The sequence below is a fragment of the Phaethon lepturus genome, unplaced genomic scaffold (genome assembly GCF_000687285.1).
Source record: "Phaethon lepturus isolate BGI_N335 unplaced genomic scaffold, ASM68728v1 scaffold18715, whole genome shotgun sequence".
In the NCBI taxonomy this organism is placed as follows: domain Eukaryota; kingdom Metazoa; phylum Chordata; class Aves; order Phaethontiformes; family Phaethontidae; genus Phaethon; species Phaethon lepturus.
The window spans coordinates 18,277-27,711 of NW_010541406.1; positions in this window are offsets into that span (position 1 = coordinate 18,277).

Genomic DNA, 9,435 nt, shown 5'->3' on the forward strand with positions numbered 1-9,435 from the left:
ATAGCCCTGTACGCCGGTGGCAAGCATGGTACGTGCCATACGTCCCACCACACAGAGCAAATTCACCAAACTCTAGGCCTCCAGGAACCTAACAGCAAACCCGAAATGCAAGCCAACATGCGGCCCTCATGACTTCTTGTTGTAAGGTCTGGGAAGAAAGAAGAGAAAATTGGCCCAGCAATTACTCCGTGAGAAAGCGGTACTGGAAGCGCAAGGTTTAACTGAGGGGAAAGTCCCTGCGCTGCCGTCGTGTCCTGCTGCTCGGTGGAAACACTGCGTGAGCGATCATGAAGCTGAGGGAGGTCTGGCAGGGGCTGGGGTCCTTGGCCCCTGCGCAGGCAGCAAACTCCCAAAAGCACGGAGAAGAAAGAGGGGAAGGGAAAATCGATGGGGTTGGGAGCCTACACACAGCCCAGCGCAGGCAGGCGCTTCCCAAAAGGAACCTCCAAAGTAAATACAATTCTGCAAGCCACTTGTGTGCCATGTTGGCAGAGACAAACTTTTCTGTTTCTTTCTCATATATATCCACTCAAAAGTGCACAATTTAGATGCCCCGGGGTTGAACAGGAGAAGTTAAGACCATGCTGTCAGCTGCACTCCAGATCTGGGCTTGCAGCACCCCGCGTTCTTTCTGTGGAGGAGACGCTGCAGTGCTCTGAAAGTGCGCGGGGTTTGCTCTTGTGCCAGGATGGCCTTTCTAAAAAAAAGAAAAAATTATTTTTTTTCCTCCATCTCTCAGCTTTTCACCAGCTATCCAGTTCCCAGCCCCTTCCTCTCCCCCGTACGCTGGTTTTAAGCCTTGCCTGCGCACGGCGGGCAGGCAGCCGCCCCAGCCCGCGGTGCCCGGGGCAGCGCTGGGGGGGAGCACGTGCTCACACCACTCCCCACCACGTCTGCACGCCTGACTGGCCTCTTTCCAGCCCAAGCTTGCCGCTTTCTGAAACCCATCAAGGACACAAAACCAAACTGAACCGGGGATTTTTTCTTTTTTTTTGCAAGCATCATGTTTTCAGAAATAAAGTCTTTGTTCAGGCCCAGCCTCAATGTCTCACGGACCAGTCCAATTCCTCAATTCATGGACAAATTGTACATAGGAAAGTCCCACAAACAACAGGCTCATTTCAGGGTCTGCTCCACCTTTCTGACAGTGCAAGCTGGGTTTTCTGGTTGCCTTCATGGCCGGAACTAACAAAGCCAGGTCTGGTCTCTGGGGAAGACTGGCTCCTCTTCCAGCCCCGCCTTGACTACTCCAGCTGATTTTGTCACCACTCAAAGGTTTGCCCTAGCTGACGAGGAAGCAGGTTGGTAAGGGAACAGGAGGTCCTTCAGCATCCCTGTGCTGTTGCATGTATCAGGTCCCTGGTGGCCAGAAGACTGAAAAATCAAAGGAACCATCTCATGTTGGAAAATGTATGAATTTTTCATCTTAATATATATCTGAGGGATCAGGACCCCAGCTGACCTGCCCGGTGGCTGTGGCTGAGACAGGCTCCTCACGAAGCACCCGCACAGAGGACGGCGCCCGGCCGGGAGCTGCTCCTCCGTGCCCCGGTCCAGCGCGGCAGGGACAGGACGCCAGCGCAGGAGCCTGCGAGGCTGCTCTGAGTCACCCTTTGGAAGGGCCTCGCTTCCTCGCGCTCCGATCCAAGGCTGCTTTCTTGGCAGAAGCCTCCCCCAGCAGTCGGTGGTAAACTCCCTGCTTTGGGTTGGGAGGGCTGGTTGGTTTGGGTTTTTTCCAGTGTTTGCTCTGATACTCTGATACACAATTAATTAAACGTAAGTGCCTCTATTTATTGCTCTCTAGAGAAAGCCTACTGGCTGGCGTGCCTTGGACTTTGGGGACATTTCTATTGTTTCAGCTACCGCCAAAGCCAAGGAGAGCTAAATCATGCTCTCCTTCAGTGCGATGGGAGGCAGCTCGCCCGCCACCGTGCCTCGGCATGGCTTGCGGTTGCCTAAACATTGTCTTTAATGAGAGACACGCTGCGGTGGATTTGGCATTACAAGGTGACCACTGCCAGCAAGGTCTGGGCTCTGTCACCAACCCAAGCAAGGTCAAATCAGTTTGAAATAGTTGACCGGTCTTTCACCGTCAACAAGCAGCCTTGGAAGATTGCAAGGGAAGTCTGAGAGAGGGAAATGGTTTGACGTAATTCAGGTAACAAAAAAATGTAATCTGTGAGCCTCGTGCTACAGGCTTACTGCCAAATCTGTCACATCTCTTCCAAGGGCTTCACCTGCCTGAGGAGCGAAGGTAACTTGATCCAACCCGTCTTTTGTCAGGTCCTGGTTTAGCGGTGCATCTACATTTTTGAAGTGCCAATGTGGTGGTCATTCCCTGCCGGCAGACCATCTTGATGCATTTGGTATCAGGGTTGCACAGCCCAAGAAAAAACACGAGGGCTTCAAAGCATGGCATACGGGGCCACAGGTGCCCGGACCGATGGCTGCTCACTTCACCAGATCGGCTTACGAAGCAGAGGCTTTCCTCTGCCAGTCCTTGCTGATGGACAACGCCTGCTTGGCTCCAGCTGGATCTTTCTAGAGCCCAGAAATGTCTGACTGAAGCCAAGTGAAACAAGGGGCTGTGGACGCTGAGGGAGGGCTTACCCAGAGCCGCGCAGGGGTTTCGCCGCCAGCCGTCCTGCCTCGCGCGAGGAGCTCTGTCTCCGCAGCGTGGAGGACGTGGGAGCTGTGCAACCACCTCCGACACGCTGCAGGCCCCAGCGCGGCATTGCCAGGGAAAACACGTACTCCTTGCTTTGCCTCAAAAGGCTGAGCAGTTACCTGCAGCGCGTCAGGAGCTGCTCGGACAGCTGGAAAACCGCACGGCTTGGGAGCAGGTAGGCAGCTGTGGGCAGTAACCTCACCCCGGGACAGTCCTGTCTCCATCCCCACTGAACTGGAGCCCTGTCCCCTCCGCCAGCCGTCCCCAATGGCCTGACTGAGCCCTAGGGCCAGATCAGACTCATGGCAAGGGGAAGGGACCGGGGAACGGACACTGCGAGCCCGGTTGCCAGCAGCCTGCGTCACTCCCTGTGTTAAGCCCATGACAAGTCAACAGCAGCTCATTCCAATTTCTCACTTCACCTTATGGCTGAAGATCCCTTCTCCAGAAGGGTGAAGCCTTTAAACATTTTCCAGACTCCATCTAATCAGTATTTCTCTGATAATCTAATTGCTAAGGTGAAGCCAGACCAGCTGATTAGTGCAAGCCACTTACAGCATTAACAGGTCACAGCTCCGAGCCCAAGTTGGGTGTTTTTCAACCTCTTTGACATGTCAGAGTTTCCAGGGCATTTGCAGACCTACGAAACAGGTTTAGGCTGACCCGCGCTAGGCTTGTTTTTTCAGCCCGTAACTCGGCCATACGCTGCTTTTACCCCCGGTGTTGATAGAAGGGATTCTCACCTTCTTCCTTTCCCCTGTGCCAGGCACTGACTGGAGTTAAAATCATTTCAGATCTAATCATTTTCAGAGTATTTTTAACCAGCTCCTTCCACTGTGCAGCCTCACAAACCCTTCTGTCTGGCTGCCGGGGCTGCAGACGGCAGCTTGAAAAAGCATCGCCCTGCTTGCACCTTGCTCCAAGCCGTCTCCACCCGCAAGGGCAGCGCCTGGAGAACTGCGGGTTGGACAGCCCAGGGCAGCGTTTGAGGACCCCCAGGCCACCCCAAAGGGAACAGCAGTGCCTGCTACGCTGTGCTCACCTACCTCGGGTCAAACACCAGCATTTTGGTTAGAGCTCGTGGGCTCCTCCGTGCTTTCATTTGGTGCTTTTCCTTATACCACATACAGGGGTTTATTTTATAAATAGCAACTTCTTAAGAAGCCCACAAGCGTTCAGACCAGAGCGGATTCAGCCTTTTAGTCAGCAAGGTGCTGCACTTGAGGCATTAGAGCAGCCCCGCGGAGATCAGTGGGCAGCTGCATGTGGTAAAGAGCCCTGAAAAACCCAAAGGCCCGAGTATTTCCTATAGGGCACCCACCGAAGCAGAACAGCAACAAACACATCTAACAGCATATTTACACACATTAGATGAGAACAACTTGTTCAGCAGCACTCTTCTACTGCAACAGTTACATTTATGCATGCAAAAATCTTGCAAAATCTGGCACAGACCCACTATGGTTTAATACAAAATAGCCTAAAACCAACCACAGCAACAAAAATCCAACCACACCTCTCAAAAAAAACCCTTAAAATAGAGCAGGGAAGGAGAGAAAAATAGCAATGCTCATTTCCTCTTTCACAGTCAGATAGACAAGTAAACTGCAGGCATAAGGTTATATATATTTACATATATATTTATTACCCAACAGCTCCAGCATGAGACTGGCTTGCTTCAGGACCGAGTACTTAACTCTGCAGTGCCGTGACAACCCTTCTTCTGCAAATATAGTTGTGCTGCGTCAGCCTGAAATACAGACCCATCTGTAAAACCGGGGTGGGAAGTTGTTCACCGAATGGCTGCTTGCAAATACCACCCAAGCCAAGGTTTGTATGTGAGGAAGTTTAGCTTCAGGCTGTTGTTTCTAAACAGCAGTGCTAAGTACTTGGGGAGCACAAGTAAATCTTGATTTTTGGTCATGTCTGTCAGCAAGAGCTGTATCTGCAATCAGTGGAAAAGGCTGGAAGAAAAATGGTGAACTGCAGAACAACTCCAGCAAAGGGTCATACAGGTAGCAGTAACCAGAAACTTAGTGGGAGCCCTCACCCTGACCCCGGCAAGCTGGTGGTGGCTTGCCATTAAATTTCAAGAAAACAGGACACCTCCTTCTCTCACTTAAGGTACTCAGGGAGATACCAGAATAAACTCCATAAATTATCCCCTTCATGGTATTCCTTCTTCCTTTTTTCTGTCTCCCTACAATCACTTTGGAAGGGCAGGACAAATGTGATTGCCAGACTTCTAGTATAAGCATAGCCACAACGAACAGCCAGCAACCTGACAGCTTCACTTTTTTTTTTTAAACAGTAATATCATGGCTAAAAACCAAACTACATTACCTACAATCAGTTTGGAAGGGCAGGACAACTCATACAAATGTGATTGCCAGACTTCTAGTATAAGCATAGCCACAACGAACAGCCAGCAACCTGACAGCTTCACTTTTTTTTTTTAAACAGTAATATCATGGCTAAAAACCAAACTACATTACATCTCTGCAAGGGAATAAATAAACCAGAGCAGCAAACAGTGTCCCAAAGGCAGAGCTGTGGCCAAGGGAACCAGCACTTGCTACTGGGACTGTAGGTCTGTCAAATCCCCACAACACAAGGAAAGAGGACTCCAGCCACGAGGCCACGCTGTGGAATTGGCAATAGCTCACTGCAGTGCTTAGCTGCAGCACACCCATCACCTGTCCTCGGGAGGGACGAGTCTCACCCCTTTTTCCAAGAGATGAAGTACAGTACGAAAGGCGTGCAGCCCTCTCTTCCTTGGCTTCACTTGTGAAGAGCAACTCGCAGAACCAGAGGTGTGCGGCAAAGACGCGCTGACGCCTCGTTTACAGAGCGCAACAGGAGCGCACAGGCGGGCAGCAGGCATCGCCCTGCCAAGCTGCGGGAAGCAGTGCCTCCAACCGCAGGTCATACTATAGGGTTATATACAGTTATATCCACTTGAGGGGAAACAAGAAGGGGCTTTTATGGTCCCCTCCCAGAATCCATGCTGGCAAGAAGTTTTCTGGCAATTGGGCTGCTTTTAGCCCGGAGTACTTGTAAACAAGCATCGCAAGGACGTTTCTGCACTGGGGGAAGGGAAGGCTCCCACTCACTAAAGACGACCACCCAACATGGAGCACCCTGCTGCTGCCACCACCGGCCTTCACTAAAAGCTACCAGCACAATCCAGAGTCAGGCAACAGTAAATAAGCAACAGTGACAACCACAGAGACTTTCACACATTTGTATGTTTATTATTTCAAAGTACAATATATACATAATGTATAGTCATAGCTTCAAAAACTTTATACAGAAACAGGTATCTACAAAATTAAATCAATAGACATTCTGTGTGTATTCAGACAACATACATACATATATTGGAAGATTCAACATAGTTTCAGTTAGAACACAAAAACGGGAAGGAAACCCCCATCCGTCTTGGAAAAGGTCTAAACGCCACCCAGCTCCCTCTGCAACGCAGCCCTCCGCCAGGTTTTGGGTCCTTGTGGAGACACGGTAACCCTGATTTCTAGTGCCACCTACTGCTGACATTTACCATGACAGTCGTTCCCCTGGCAGCGGGAAGGGTGAAGGCCCCTTCGGACACACCATGTCCTCAGAACCCCTTCCTAGATTTGGGTCTCTGCAGCATGTGGGCACTCAGCTTTACACCCGATTCAGTGGAAGCCAAAGATTTTGATTTTTTAGCTTTTTATTTTTTAAGTTATGAACCAGAATATTGTAATGAAAAGTATTTCAAGAGAGTAACTTCAGTTTTCGTAGCTGCAGATACTGCTGCTGTTGCCAGCAACAAGTGAAGATGATGAAAACTATATCCGAGGAACAAACAGATCTCTAGTGTTGTCTGGAGACTAAAATTAAAACTATTGCACAAGTCTATGTGGCAGAAAGCCAGTGATTTCTAGGGCATAAAATGGTATTCTTCAGTTCAGAGGATCTGGCTTTAGACTATGACAGTGCTGGATTTTACAGAGGGTAGAAAAACACAGGCAGCTTTCCTGTGGGGCCTCTAACATCATCTGCATGTGTGATGTTTGAATTAAAAGAGCACCTGAGTATTTAAGAAACAGATGTTTAAGCCTGTAGGACAGAACTAGCTACAAGCTCAGAATTTTCAAAAGCAGCCTGTGGCAATTACATGTCTAATGGACGCTGAATTTCAATGCTAGTTATGTAGCCAAACAATCCAGGCTGCCTTCAAAATAGTTTATCAGTTTCTCTCTAAAATTCAGTTTATCTGAAGACAGCTTCCAATCTCAGGTTCATAACATAAAAAAGTTTCCAAAACAAGTGTAAGTGCAATGTGACTGCTACGCAAGCCTTGCACCCGCCGGTGCTCACCTGGTGTGAGCCACCCCCCAGAAACACAGAAGTGTTCCGGTTACACGCCCCAACAATACTACGCTCCTGACAATCTACCCCGTGGAAACAACAGACAGGTGGCTTGCCAGCAACATTTTTATGACTACTACACCACTGCGTCTCAGGAATGAGCAACACCATTAAGCAAGTTGCTGGCTGACCCTGGCATGTATTCATCACGTTGTGGACGTACTGGATAGAGAGTCATTTGCCAATGTGTGAGCTAGAATGAAATGGCCATGCCTACCAGGTATGTTTAAAATAACACCTGTAGAAGGTTACTTTGGTCCCTGAAAATATTGTGCAGAATAAACGATGTGGTATTTTGGCTGCTTTGTGTGTCTCCAATAACCAAGAAAAAAAAGTCTGAAAAGTTACCAGTGCTACAGAGAGGAAGCAGGATTTCCAGCAGGGCAGGAGGATAGCTAACTAGGTTTCTCAAATAACTTAAAAGGAGAAACAACCATGCCAAAAAGAAATAAGAATCTCCACAATGTCATTGCACTTATTCCATCTGCACCACACCTCTCCTTCATTCATATTGTACACCTGGAGAACATACATTAAATGATTACAATATTAACAGGTATCTAAAATACTGGAGTCATTCAGCTGAATGCCTGAAAATATCCAGAGATCTGGTATGTTAAAGCATGAACACAAACATACAAGAGCTAAGCTATGTTTTGACATGCAAATTGTTCCAAATACTTTCTTTCAGCAGCAGGTCTTGTTCAGTCACAAAACAACTGCCTGTTCACTTCCTGGAAGCTGGTGACAAAACCGTTTCAGCAGAGCCAGGTATTTTCCTCTTCCCATCATTCAACAGGAAAGCATAGGTAGTCCCATGACTGGACTGGTCCAAATTCCTTAACGCTTCAGATAACCATTGCTCTCAGGAATTAGAAAAATATATGTATAAAAAAACCCCACCCAGATTAAAGGCTCACAGTTTCTGCAATGCTCAGTCAGGTTTTAATAATTTGTTTCCAGCCTTCCTTTCTAAAAAATACTTAATCCTTTGACACTGAAAGGACCTGCCATCCAAGACTCCCGAAGCTCTCTGGACCACAAATCAGGTCTCAATCCCACAAGGACTTTCAGAGATGCCTATCTTTAAAGTAAAAAGGAAATCTCACTGTCTTGACTCAAACTACTCAACCCAAATCAGGCCCTTTCGCTCAATCTGGTTCATTACAAAGCTCAAGTGACTCAGTGGCACCTGGAAATAGAGTACACACCCCTAAGTCACCTAGATGCTTTGATAAATTGTCCCCCTGTGTGCTGCCAGATTCAGGCCTCTTGTTTTGTGTATGATGCAAATGGTGCCTGCAGTGAGATAGACTCTCCCCCCCCGCCCCCAGTACCCTTTCTTATTAAAATGGCTAAAGCATTGCTATTGTAAATGTACATTGAATCTTTTTTCATGATAATAGGAAATTCAAGTATTTAATAAAACCCCGAAGTATATATTTACACTGTGATCTGGTCAATTCATTTTGGTCAAAAGGCAATAAATACAGAAATCTATGCATTTACTCCTGGAATAGAGATATTTCAGATCCTGTAAATTACTTACCCTGGAATTAAAATGTGAACATGACATTGTGACTAACAAGAATCTTGTCACCTTGATATCTTCCTCCATCACTCTCAGAGCTATCGAAGGACTACGTAAAAGTTCTCAGTTCGTGCTACTTTGACCAACTAATTCTTCACAACAGTAAAATTAAGGAGTCACACAGATTTCTGTGCCACTTTCACAGTCCAACCAACAGATTAAAATCCCAGTTAAATGTATTTCCCATTTCTTACCATTACTTTCACTGGCTGGTCTAGCTACAGTTATTGAGAAAACTTAACTTCCATTTGTTTTAGAAAACAGATTTTCTGATCATCTGAAAACAGATGTGATCACGATGTCTACCTGTATATACGTAACTGTAAAAAACTTAAACTAGTTAAACTAGTTAAAACTTCTACGTTTTAAATGCTGTCAGTTATGCAGAAGGCCAGGGAACTTCATTAACCAATTAATCTGATATCAGACTTCTTTAGATCTGTATGTCTAAAGATCAAGGGTTTTCAGGATTTGTTGAATCAACATTTGTTTCAATTATACACACTCAACAACTGAATCTGAAAGCTTCTTAATCCCTTAATTTTACTGTTGTTTCACTTCTTTTGAATAAAGAAACTGAGCAGTTGAACATTAATCTAAAGCAGAAAATATGCAATATCATGGCCACCATGTAAAAATAAAAATTTTGTAACAACTCATCTTTCCATGCATATGTCAAAAATGCTGAATCAGCCTAAGTATCAGAAATAATCTGCCAGAGAGGAAATAATGTCTGAAAGTCCTTAAAGCTCAGTAACAC